The sequence below is a fragment of the Mastomys coucha genome, unplaced genomic scaffold (genome assembly GCF_008632895.1).
Source record: "Mastomys coucha isolate ucsf_1 unplaced genomic scaffold, UCSF_Mcou_1 pScaffold15, whole genome shotgun sequence".
Classification (NCBI taxonomy): domain Eukaryota; kingdom Metazoa; phylum Chordata; class Mammalia; order Rodentia; family Muridae; genus Mastomys; species Mastomys coucha.
Window position 1 is genome coordinate 140,890,784 of NW_022196897.1, and position 13,295 is coordinate 140,904,078.

At 41.8% G+C, this 13,295-nt stretch overlaps 1 protein-coding gene across 7 annotated transcripts in view; it reads left to right on the top strand.

The window, feature by feature from the left end:
• The window catches only part of Asip (agouti signaling protein), a 116,973-nt gene that overhangs the window by 72,911 nt on the left and 30,767 nt on the right, over positions 1-13,295 (top strand). For 3 of the 7 annotated variants that reach the window (XM_031372394.1, XM_031372395.1, XM_031372396.1), the window contains exon 2: positions 12,998-13,041. The exons of the other annotated variants lie outside the window; for them this stretch is intronic. The gene's annotated coding sequence lies outside the window, so the exon portion shown is untranslated. The remainder of the gene's footprint in view (positions 1-12,997; positions 13,042-13,295) is intronic. 7 annotated transcript variants of the gene reach the window in all.

Below are 13,295 nucleotides of genomic sequence, written 5' to 3' on the forward strand. Positions count from 1 at the left end.
CCCGTCTCTCACAGTTGTGGGGAGAGTAGCTCTCCTGAAACCCCAAGCCTCCATTTTCAAGCCTCCATCCATCTTCATGATGCCTCCAAGAAAACGACTTAACTAGTTGGGATTTTATCGTCTTCATACAACTTTCTAATATTCTTCCTGAACTTCTCTGAAAAGGAAACTCGTGATGGGCTGAAGCAATGCCTCAGTGTAGTGTTTAAGAGCATTTACTACTCTTCCAGAGAACCTGAGTTCAGTTGACACACCCACAGAAAAAGGGGATCCAATTCTCCTTCTACCTCCAGATAGAGACACACATATACGTATAGCTAAAAACAAATTAGACATCCCTTTAAAAAAAAATCAAAAGAAAGTATGTGTCATGTTGTATTGTAGGTCTGAGCAGATACTAAGGCGCTCTCTCTCTCTCTCCAGTGTTTATGGAGATAATATTTGCAAATATTTTTAAAAGACATTTGTGGGACACACACACCCTGCCATGAAACACACAAACAAAATTCAAAGGTGAGGAAGTGTCCTTCCCAAAGCCAGAAACATCCTGTAGAACTCTTTAGCTTTCTTCTCTTCATGTGCAACGACTTTTTCCCAGGTGAAACCGTTTGCCCTTATTTCATGTAGATGTTTTAAACATTTGGGCTACCATCCATCGTGACTTCAGTTTTGCATATGAGGGGTACCACAGGGCCCATAGCTGGTCTTGCCCACAGACATCCGGATGTTGCAGCAAAGATTATTAAATAAGCGTTCTTTCCCCAATTGAACTGATGTAGCAGCCAGGTCATAATCCTCCGACAGCATGTGTACCTCTAACTGGGGACTTGATCCTGTTTCGTGAGTCTGATAACTTCTGCAGTAAATCTTGAACTCAGAGTCTGTATTCTTTGTGTTTTCCAGCACTGTTTTGGTTGCCCAGTGTTCTCTGCATTTCGACATCATTTTAGAACCACATATTGTCAGCATCTCCAAAAGAATCCACTGAGCTCTGTAGGTGATATGAAGCTCCAGACTCTGGAATCTGTCCATAGAGAGTACTTACTTGTCTTTCTGTCACACAAAGAGGTTGACAACTGGGCACCTAGTCTGAGAAACTCAAAGCTGAGCTAACAAGAGCTGGTCTATTGTAGTTATCTGATTCCTGGGATGAAGCCTGATAGCTATTGGATGCCTGGAAATTTGCATGGCCCTTCATCTTCTCAACCTCTTTCTGGAGGTGTGTCTTGTTGATCCAGCTAGGACATTCCCAGACCTCTTTATGTCAATTACCTTCAGGGTGAAAGGTCACCAGATACTAGCCTCACATCTCTTGGCCTTTGTTTCCTTCTGGATCTCAAACTAGCAAATCTTCATTATTTTGGTAGCTCTTCCTTGCCTCGGACTTGTTGTCTAAAAACTACAATTTGAGCCAGCAGTGGTGGCGCACACCTTTAATCCCAGCACTTGGGAGACAGAGGCAGGTGGATTTCTGAGTTCAAGGCCAGCCTGGTCTATAGAGTGAGTTCCAGGACAGCCAGGGCTACACAGAGAAACCCTGTCTGGAAAACAAACAAACAAATAAATAAATAAATATTTAAAAAAAACCTATAATCAGTCTGACTTTTCAAATTGTTCTCAGCAAGAAGTTGGTCTGAAATGACCTAATTAGCCAGGCTTTGCTGCAAATGGCTCCATGGTATACATTTCGCAAAACTTTAAGCTCATTAAAATTAACTTTGTTTTGGAAAATATGTTCATGTTCCCCTAATGATTCTGGAGAGAGCTGGAAATTCCTCAGAGAGGTGGGCATTGCTAGTGTGGAAGTTTGGTTTCAATATTGTTAAGGAAAAAACTACCACAGACCCTCCAATTAGAGTGAGAAGCCACAGGCAGAGGATGGTGTTGGGAGCTGCGACCAAGGCTACTTGGTGTGCCTCCTAGATTTACTGTTCCCCCAGCATCATTCTGCCCCAACAGGGAGGCTGGGGAAAAGGTCCCCCTTGTTCATTACCCTCATCCAGCCCCACTGAGGCGGACTGGCGTCATCTGCTCATCAATTTTTATTACTGAGCAGTAGCCACATGTGGGTTCACAGACTCCAAACATGTCATATTACATGTCTAATGTATCTAGATGTAAACTCAAAGCTCCTAAGGAACTGGTCATGTGGGATCAAAAAGCCAAACCTTATGCTCAATTAGACAACAATCTTGCTGCTCATTGTGTGGAAAGAAGTCAACTAAAGGACTCTTCAGAAACCAAGGAGGAAGGCCTAGTTTTTGTAGATGCTTCTTGTGCACCAAGTATGATGCTAGGGCACCTTATAAAATTATTGTATTTATTTATTTTGTGTGGGATAGGGGATGCATGCTTTTTCTACTATGTTGGTCCAGGAAACAAACTCAGATCGTGGCTTAGCAGAGAGCACCTTGTCTTAATTAGGGTTTCTATCGCTATGAAGAGACATGATGATCACAGCAACTCTTACAAACAAGAACACTTAATTGGAGTGGCATGTGAGTAGACATGGTGTGGGAAAGGTAGCTGAGAGTTCTATATCTGGATTGGCAGGCAGCAGGAAGATAGAGTGGCACTGGGCCTGGCTTGAACTTTTGAAGGCCACACCTACCCCAACAAGGGCACACCACCTAATGGTGCCACTTCCTGATGAACAAGCATTCAAATATATGAGCCATGGAGGCCATTCATATTCAAACCATCACACAACTTCATCCACTGAACCATCTTGGGGGGCCTAAGGCATCTTTTTTATAAAGGCAGAGAACTTATAGATAGTACATTTTATTGAGTGTTTGTTCAGGGTTTCCCTTCCATGGGCTCAGCATTATTTCTTCCATTTGGAGGTGTTGCCTGGAGAGGGTAAGGTTAGCACAGATCACTCAGGGAACAGAGTAAACAGTAGCATTCACTACATGAAGAAGAGATACAGGTCCTATCTACCATATAGGTTTGTTTGTTTGTTTGTTTGTTTTGAGAAAGGGTCTCACTATGTAGCACTGGCTGTCCTAGAACTCACTCTGTAGACCAGGCTGGCCTTAAACTCATAGACCTGCCTGCCTCTAGCTCCTGAGTACTAAAATTAAAATCTTTCAGGGGACAGGAAAGATGGCTCAGCAGTTAAGACTGCTCTCCCGGAGGTTTTGAATTTAATTCCCAGCAGCCACATGGTGGCTTACAACCATCTATAATGGAATCCAATGTTCTCTGGTGTGTCTGAAAACATTTACAGTGTACTCATATAAATAAATCTTAAAAAAAAAAAAAAAAGCTTTCATGCATTTTTTCAAACTCTTTTAACCTAGACATTTCAGCAATTGTTAATCTATCATGCACACAAAAGTTTCATTCCTGTAAAAGATGCAAAGAATATAAAACAAGTAGCCAGGCAGTGGTGGTGCACACCTTTAATCCCAGGACTTGGGAGGCAGAGACAAGCTGGTCTCTGAGTTCAAAGCGAGCCTGATCTACAGAGTGAGTTTCAGGATAGCCAAGGCTACACAGAGAAACACTGTCCTGAAAAACAAAAATAAGCAAACAAAACAATAAATAAAACATGTATGCCTGGTCCTTATCCCATGAAACTCAGTGTTCATGAGATCAGGTTGTACATGGGTATTTTCATTACAGGAGACCAGGTTAAAGGCAGGAACAGTACAGGGCTGGTGAGGTGGCTCAGCAGGTAAAAGAAAGGCACTGTGATACAAGCCTGACCAACTGATGTGACATGGACAGAAAAGTGACTCCATAAAAGTGTCCCCTAACCCTTACACACAACATGTCATACCCTTGTCATGCTCATGCACATACACAATAATCTCTCTCTTTTTTTTTTCCAATCAAGGTCCAATATGTATTTCAGAGTCTGAGAATATATAGGCAGGTAAACCCATCCCTCAATAAGCCAGGACCTGTGGCCTATTTAACATCTTGTTGTTCTGTCCTGGAATGCAGGTGAAGCAGCTCAGCAGCATGGCTCCTCGTAGGAACTTTGGGAGATGCAGAGAAACAGCAGGACAAAAGGGCTTTCTTTATCTCAGAAACTCCATCAAAGTGTGCTAGCTGCTTTGTGGAAAGGACAAAGTCTGGTTCAGCTCTCTTGAGGCTGGGGAGGTCACAGTTCCTCCCTTTTTACTTATTAAAAATTAGATGGACTGGGGCATAGGATATTCTTATGCACCATAGTCTTGCCTGGGAATTATGGTGGCTGGGGTCCCATCTGTCTTAGGATTGGATCTACTGATCTCTTTCTTACCCATCTCGGAAATCATGTGCAGCTTGTTTGTGTTTATTTGCACAAACAGGGCTTTTTGGTGTTTACTATTAATAAACACTGCCTCTTGGAACATGACTCCGTCTTAGGTTGATGAGAGCCATATATCTATGGTACATCTTTGACTGCAGGCCCTAATAACACACCCTTTTCCTATACAGACCAAAGCCACAATATGCACTTGATATTTTTCTTCATCACGATGAATAACTGCCAGTTAGAGCCTCTCTGAAGTCGACCCTGCATGTCCATAACAAAACTGTTTGAGATACAAAGTCAAAAGTTTAAAAGCAACAAGCTTAACATTATCTGTGAGGATGTCCCAGGCACTCAATTCAGTTGCAAATCAGCAATGCTCAGACTCAAGATCTCACAATAATCTCTTTAAAAAATTTTTTTAGTAACCACAGTATGCTGGTCAATGTGTTTGTCAACTTGACAGGATCTAGAATGTCCTAGGAGACAAGCCCCTGGTTAATTGAGGTGGGAAGACTCATGCTAAATGAAGTCCTCTACCAGTAAAGGGAAGAAGGAAACTGAGCTAAACCTCCCAGCTCCCTGTGGCTACCCTGTGACCGACTCCTCGAGCTCTTATGGTCATGACGTTACCAGTGAACCAGAGGCCTTTCCTCCATAAGCGCTTTTGCGGGGTGTTTTTGTCCCAGAAGAAAAGAATAGCAACTAATGCACACAGGACATCACAGAACTATGGAGGGGTCATTTAAACCAACAAGAGGGACCAAGGAAGCAGGAGGAAACCTCCCTCTTGGGGAGGCAGACTGAAGTCTCTGGAAATACCTGTCAGGGAACACTGCCACACATCTGTTCGGGATGGAAGATTCAGATTCTGTGGCACCATGGAAAGCTGTGATGGTGGGCACAGCATGAGCACCTGCAGTCAGGCCATTCACTTCCCCTTGCCTTGGTTTTGTAACTCCCAGTGCTCTTCTCTTCTGTGACTTTGGCGGTGGTGTTATTAGTGAGGAAAATTATTTGTTCTTTTCTACCTTTAAAAAAAATACCAGTGTGTGCATTATGTATGTGTGGTACGTGTGTGTGTGTGCAAGCACACATGTATTTGTATGTATGAATACAGTGCTCACTTGCCATAGTATGCACATGGAAGCCCGAGGACAACCTTGGGTGTTAGGATTTACCTTCTACCTTGTTTGAAACAGGATCTCTTTGCCATTCACTGTGTATGGCAAGAGAGCCCATGGGCTTCTGTGGATTCTCCTGTCTGCCTCCCATCTTGATGTAAGTGCACTAGGATTACAGGTTCTAGCAGCTGCAACTGGCTCTGCTGAGACCATAACTCATATTCTCACTCCTACAACAAGTGCTTTCCCTGTAGTCATCTTCCCAGCCCTTCCTTCTTTCCTTTATCTCCCCAATGCCTGCTGCCCAGTGACTGCAGAAGTCCTAAGAGGTGAGATAACCTTCAAGCAGACTGTGAGACTTGAGGGAGCTGGGGGCGTGTAAGCTGTTGCCTCTGTTGGCTTGCATTGATTTAGCCCCAGTCTTGTCTTTGACACGCTATAGGGATCTGAAGCACATCTACCCCTAAGTTGAAATCAATAGGATGTGTGTATAGGCAGTAAATGGGCAGTCCACACATGGGCTTGTGGGAAATAAATCTACTAACAAAGTAGAATAGATCATAAAGGATCTGGAAAACAAATACAGACATTTAGACTTATGATTGTTTTTAAAAATTATTTATTTTATGTGTACATGTGTGTGCCTGAGTGTATGTATATGCACCACATGCATGCAGGAGCCCAAAGAGGCCCAGGGGGGTGTTTCACAGCACCCACAAAGCCTTAAACAACCATCTGTAACTCTTGTTCCGAGAGATCCAATGCCCTCTTATTACCACCAAGGGCTCCTGCACATGCAGGTAGGCATATATATATGCAGGCAAAACACACATACATACTAAAAAGTTATTTTTAACAATTTTATGTTTATTTATCATGGGGGATTCCTATGTGAGGGGATTGTGGGGGGATTCCTATGTGTGTGTGGAGGGGGGTACAAGTGGAGGTCAAAGGACTATTTCTAGAATTGGTGCTCTTATTGTATGGGTTCTGTGGATCAAACCGAGGTCATCAGGCTTGGTAGCAATGACCTGCTAAGTCACCTTGCTGGACCCCTCTGAAGTATCTTTTTAAAAACCAGGTTTGAACCTCAGTTCAGAACCACCGCCTATCGGGCAGTCTCTATTAGATTGTACAACACTGAAGACCAGAGAGAGGAACACTTAGTGTGCATGTTAAAAACAGCTGGTGAAGGGGACTCAGGAAGTGTTTGTCAAGCACTGGGGTGAGGACAGTGCAGAGAGTACACAGGAGATCTTCCTGAAACACACAGGGAGAGCTGAGCTGCCTCAATGACCTCTCTGTCTGGTGGGACTGGTGTCATGTATATGCCTTCTCAGAATTCCAGTGACTTCACCCTACCCAACCTTGTGACTGCCAGACTCCTCTTCCATCAAATCATTTAGCTCCAGCATCTCTCATGCTCCAGAAGAGCAGTACACACAGACCGACTGAACAACTCCAGAGCCACTTACACGACGGGAGAGTTCGTGAGCATGACCCTAACAGCAATGAGTCAGAGCACTTATACCTCTTCCTAAGGAACCCCGTGGAACTAGACTGAAGGGAGAAAGAGCCGCCCAGACTCAGGGACCTAAGCAGAATGGGCTTCCTGGCAAGCAGAGCATCCAGCGAGGACTCCTGGGACAGTCTCACCAGAACCTCTGAGGCAACTCTAATGAGATGATTTAGCAGTGTGGTAGACCAGCCTCCATGGCTCCCATACTAACCTAATCCCAGTTGAAATTGCAGAACCAGGGTGGGCTGACAACCAAGACATTTTTTCCCCTTTCTTCAAAATTTGTATAGTTCCTTAATTTTATGCCCCATATGCCACTGAAACTTTTAAGTTCATGTTACAAATTGTACCCTGAGCTCAACCCTCTCTGTAGATTAGAGGTGTGTTCCTGTTTCATCCCCATGGCCTCTGCAGCCCCTGCATGCCACTGTTTGCTATATAGAGCAGCCCTCATATTATTGAGTTCATCTGTATGTTTCATGATTCTATGGACCTGTTCTAGTTCACACAGTTACTGTAGCTCCACAGCCCTTTCTGGCTTCTGAGAGGATGTGTTCATCCCACCTCTGTGCCTTCCAGATTATTCCTGGCTATGTTCACAGTTTCTCTCAAGTTAATTCTAGAGTCAGTTTACAAAAACAAAAACAAAAACAAAAAAACCCCAAAACTTAAAATCATGCCAGGTGTGGTGATGTACAGCTGTGATATCTGCACTTGGGAAGAGGAGGTGGAAGAATTGAAAACCCAACATTAGTCTGAGCAATATGGTGAAACCCTACAGAAACAGAAAGCAAGGACTGGGGGATGACTCAGTGGTTTAAGTGGCTTGTGGCCCACGTGTGATCTCCAGAACCCTTGTAAATTCCTGACCAGCACAGTGGCACACCTGTAATTTCAACCTCAGATTCTCTTTCAATTCCCAGAGCAAGCTGGCTAAAGAGACTAGCCATGTCCACAAGCTCTAGGTTTGAATGAGAGACCATCCCTTAGTGAATATGGTGAAAAGGTGGTAAAGGATGATTTCTGACACACACACACACACACACACACACACACACACACATACACACACTCACACGCGCACACACACGCACACGTATACACACATACAAATAAGTAAATAAATAAATGTAATTTTTAAATAAAAATTTGAAGATCCTGTTATGAAATAATTATTTTAAAATACATGGGTTTTGGCCAGGCATAGTGGCACAGCCTTTAATCCCAGCATTCCAAAAGCAGAGGCAGGAGGATCTCTGTGAGTTTGAGATTAACCTGGTCTACATAGTGAAATCCAGGACATCCAGGGCTATGGAGAGAGACCCTCTCAAAAACAAACAAACAAACAAACAAACAGGTTTTGTATATGGTAGAAAAAAAGGATAAGAAAATGGTTTCAAAGAGTGGTCCCCATAGGCTCATCTAATTGAATTTTTGGTGCCTGGTTTGTGGAACTGTTTGGAAAGGATTAGGAAGTGTGGCCTTGTTGGAGGAGGCCTGTCAGTAGGAGTTTGAGGTTTCAAAAGTCCCCACAATTTCCAATTAGCTCTTTCTCTCCATCTCTGCCTTTCTGTCTCTGTCTCTGTCTGTCTCTGTCTTTCTGCCTCTGTGTGTGTGCCTCTGTCACTCTCTCTGTCTCTGTCTCTGTCTCTGCCTCTCTCTCTCTCTTCCCCCTCTATCTCATTTTTTGTGTATCAGATGTGAGCTCTCAGCTACTGTTCCAGTGCCATGTCATGCCCGTCTGCCTGCCTGCCTGTTGCCATGTTTCTCGATGTGATTGTCATGGGCTCTGACCCTTTGGAACCATGAGCCCCAAAATGATTACTCTCTTTTATAAGTTTCCTTGTTCACAGTGTGTTGTCATAGCAATAGAAAAGAAATTAAGACGCTGGGCAGTGGTGGCACACGCCTTTAATCCTAGCACTTGGGAGGCAGAGGCAGGCAGATTTCTGAGTTTGAGGCCAGCCTGGTCTACAGAGTGAGTTCCAGGACAGTCAGGGCTACACAGAGAAACTCTGCCTCGAAAAACCAAAAAAGAAAAGAAAAGAAAAGTAACTAAGACAAGATCTTACTGATGATAGAAATTAAGAATACACTTAAGCATTATGAGATTCTATATGAATAAAACTGCCAGTAATAGAGAGATGGCTCCACAGTTAAGAGCACTGGCTGCTCTTCCACAGGACCTGGTTCAATTCTCAATATCCACATTATGGCTCACAACCATCTATAACTCCAGTCCCAGGAGATCTTATGCCCTTTTCTGGCTTCCACAGGCACTAGGCACACACAGATATACTTACCAGCAATCCACCCACACATAAACAAGTAAAATAAAATTTAAAAACACTATCAACTCTGAGAGATACAACAAAAAAATTAATGAATACAAGACAACCCATTTTCTTCAGCGATGATTGATATAAACCAAAATTTATTCAGATTAATGTATAAACTGGTATGTATTATATATAAATTATATAAAAACACATATAACTTTATGTGTTTATTTAATTAGAGACAAGGCCTTATGTAGCCCGGGCTGGCCTCAAACTTCCTATGCAGCCAAGGATGACTTTGCCTTTCTGGTCCTCTGCCTCTACTTCCTTGATGCTGAGATTTCAGGTGTGCACCTCAGCGCCTGGTTGCTTGTGTGTTTGTTTGTGATGCTGGGGATCAACCCCAGAGCCCTGCTGTGCATATTAGAAAGCATTCTACAGCTCCGTTCCAACCTCCACCCTGTATACTCATTGCTATGCTCCTTACAATGCGTAAGCTTTTTACTTCACATTACAAACTGTGCTCTCTGCTCATTAGGGTGCATTTCTTTCTCATCTTTTCAGGCCTAAATAGTCCAGTATCTTATGTCCAAAGCCACAATTTTGTCTATTTATTTAGTTTTGGGTAGGCAAGTCAATGGTTCAAAACAGATCAATTGGCAACAAAGGTGTAATCTCATTTTTTTCTTCAGAAAATGGTGCTGAAATAATTAGCTACATGTAGTAAAATGAACTTCGATCTATAGCTTTATGCCATATAAAAAATTAATGAGCCGGGTGGTGCTGGCGCACTCTTTTAATCCCAGCACTTGGGAGGCAGAGGCAGGTGGATTTCTGAGTTCGAGGCCAGCCTGGTCTACAGAGTGAGTTCCAGGACAACCAGGGCTACACAGAGAAACCCTGTCTGGAAAAATAAAAAAAAAATAGTTAATGAATATTTAATCCACTGTGTATGCACATGTGCAAGTGTGTACTATAGAGCACATGTGGAGATGACAGGACTATTTTCAAGAGTTGGTTCTCTCCTTCTACCATGTAATCCCTGGGGATTGAACTCAGGATGTCAGGCTTGGCAGCAAATACTCTTGCCCTCTGAGCCATCTCATTGGCTCATAGATCTATAGATATTTTAAAACATAGGTCTCATATTTCAACTAAACATAGCATATAGGAGGTCACACTAGGGACAGTATGGCTTCAAACTTGTGACAGTCTTCCTCCTCAAAAGTGGCATAAGAAAGGGAGAGGAAGGAAGGAAGGAAGGAAGGAAGGGAGGAAGAAAGGAAGGAAGGTGGAAGCCGGGCATGATGGTACATGCTTTTAATCCTAGGACTGAGAAGGTAGAAGTAGGCAGATCTCTGAGTTTGAGGCCAGACTAATCTACAAAGCAAGATTTAGGACATCCAGGGCTACACAGAGAAAACCTGTCTCAAAAACCAAAGCAAAACCATAGACAGACAGACAGACAATAAAGAGAGATGATAGATAATAAAGATAGATATATATGGATAGATAGATAGTAGATAATAAAGAGAGATGATACATAATAAAGATAGATATATATGGATGGATGGATGGATAGATAGATAGATAGATAGATAGATAGATAGTAAAGATAAACAGAGAAACTGAGCCATGAGGACTCGGCTCATTGCAACCTTATAAATCACAGTTATAATTGAATTTGATTCCAAGGACTAAATTTAGAGCCTCTCTATGGACTACAATATTCCCCATTGGTAGCATGATGTTTCCTCTTTCTTTCTTTCTTTTTTTTAAAGGCCATATGTGATGCATTGCATGGAAAGTAAATTTGGAAGAAAATACATTCAAATGATTATATGATTGATTTGTGGTTAATTATGGGTATTCAGTTTCTAGAAGTCAATCTTTCTCCTTGACTCTTGTACATTTTAATAATGAACATATGTAAAACATCAGTTGTTTTGAGTAACAAAGCAAAAACATCATTTTTGTGGACTAAAAAGGATAGCATTGAACTTCTCTTTGATTATGAAATACTGTTTAAGAGAAAAATTTCTGGGATACTGCTCGAGTTTGAGCCCAGCTTTATCGGTTTTATAGCCACGATACTCTGGATCTCTCTAAATTCCAGTTCCCTCCTCTGTGGAGTGCTAGCCTCTAGAGCTGCTGTGGAGACTGAGTGAGGGAATGTGCGTTCATCGAAAAATCCACCATGCAGTAAATTGTCAATTGATTTAATTATTTTATTATCGCTATCCAGAGTTTGACAAGTAGGTGGTGTCATTGGCTTTTTAACAAATCAGAGAGAGCAATGGTGTACTCATATATATATACATACATATATATATATACACACACACACATATATATATTATACATATATATACACACACACACACACACACACATATATATATATATATATATATATATATATATATATTAAACTGAATCCTAAATATTTAGTCTGGAGAGATGACTTAGCAGTTAAGAGCACTGACTGATCTTCTGGAGGTCCTGAGTTCAAATCCCAACAACCACATGGTGTCTCACAACCATCTGTAAAGAGATCAGATGCCCTCTTTTGGTGTGTCTGAAGACAGCTACAGTGTATTTATGTACAGTAAATAAATAAATCTTTAAAAAAAAGAACAAAGAATATCACCCTAACAGAGGGTACACTTACATATTAGAAATAATATATTTATAGTAGGTGAACTAAAACATTTTGTGAAACAAAAAAGTCAGTCACATGGCCCATATCAAGAGTCTTAGTGCTTGGTGATAGAAAGAGGAGGATGAGTACAAGGCTAGCCTCGCTATATAACAAGTTCAAGGCCAACCTATACTACCTGAGACTCTGTCTCAAAACAAACAAATAAGTAAACAAAAACAATAAAAGAAAAGCAAAAGAATCAGTTTAATATGAAATAGCCGATTGTAGGAACAAATGTTGGGAGTTGAGGACAGGGTTCAGCCTACTATATATATAATTTCTGGACAGTGCAGTTTAAATTAAATTAAGCGAAGGTAACTTAATTAAATTACAATTGCTGATCTAAAATTTTCATCAAACATGAGTACAATAACATAAAGAATAAAAGATTTAAGAGGACTAGTGGGAATCTTCACCCTAACACATTCCCATGTAATGATAAAAGATTCCAGTTCCCTGAATCTGTTTCCTACTCCATACAAACTAAAAGGTCAGACAAAGCCGACTTGGAAGTCTTCTCACTTCTTAAACCCAATAATTCTCGAGTCTTGTGTTTAGTCATCTTTCAGAGGACATGAATTTCCCATTTTAGCACCAGGCCCTACACCATGACCTAGAGATTTAATACACTGAAAAGTCTTTGTGCACATGATGAGTCTTACACTCTAAAAAGGAAATGAAAATCTCATATATTTGTTTTATAAGCAAAGTACGGATTGCGATGGAGGAAAAGGTAGCTCTTCCCAGTACAAAGATTTGTATTGGCAGCAACTAGACTAACATTTATAGCTCATTCTGTCCCAACTTGTAACTAAGAATTCAAATAATCAACAGTAGCATTGAACCACAACAATCTTGGACATCTCCAATAGTTCACAAGTTTAGAAGACCCGTGTAAAATCTGGTGGTAGTTGTGTTCCTATTCATTAGGCATTGCTAAATCTTTCAACAATTTATGAGTCAGTTAGGTCTATAAAAACAAGGAAATGGCTGTGGTGGGATAATCTGTCATTTGGTGCCTCAAATAGATGGTCCCTTATTCCAGCAGTCCCCGAGATGGCATGAAACCTTTTCCTGAAGGTTTTCTCCCCATCATTGAAAGCAGACATTTCCTTCTGTTCTCAGCTTCGACTCACACACTGTGAAGCGCCAGGTTGGAGAATCCTGAGGTAGGTTCCCCAAACTCTCCCCCACTGCTTCTTAGACAAACTGCGACTGTCAATTCCACGATGCCTCTGGAGTTCATGGCCTCAGGGGAGATGGAGCAGAAATGAAGCTGGGACTTGGTGCAGAGCTGAAGTCCTGGGATTTGCTGTTGATGGCCAGTTCAACACCTAGGCCATGACTCATGGTGTGACTGCAGGTGGCGCTGATCATTTCTGCTCCTCTTTTCAGTTGAATTTTTTTTTTTTTCTTTTCAAGA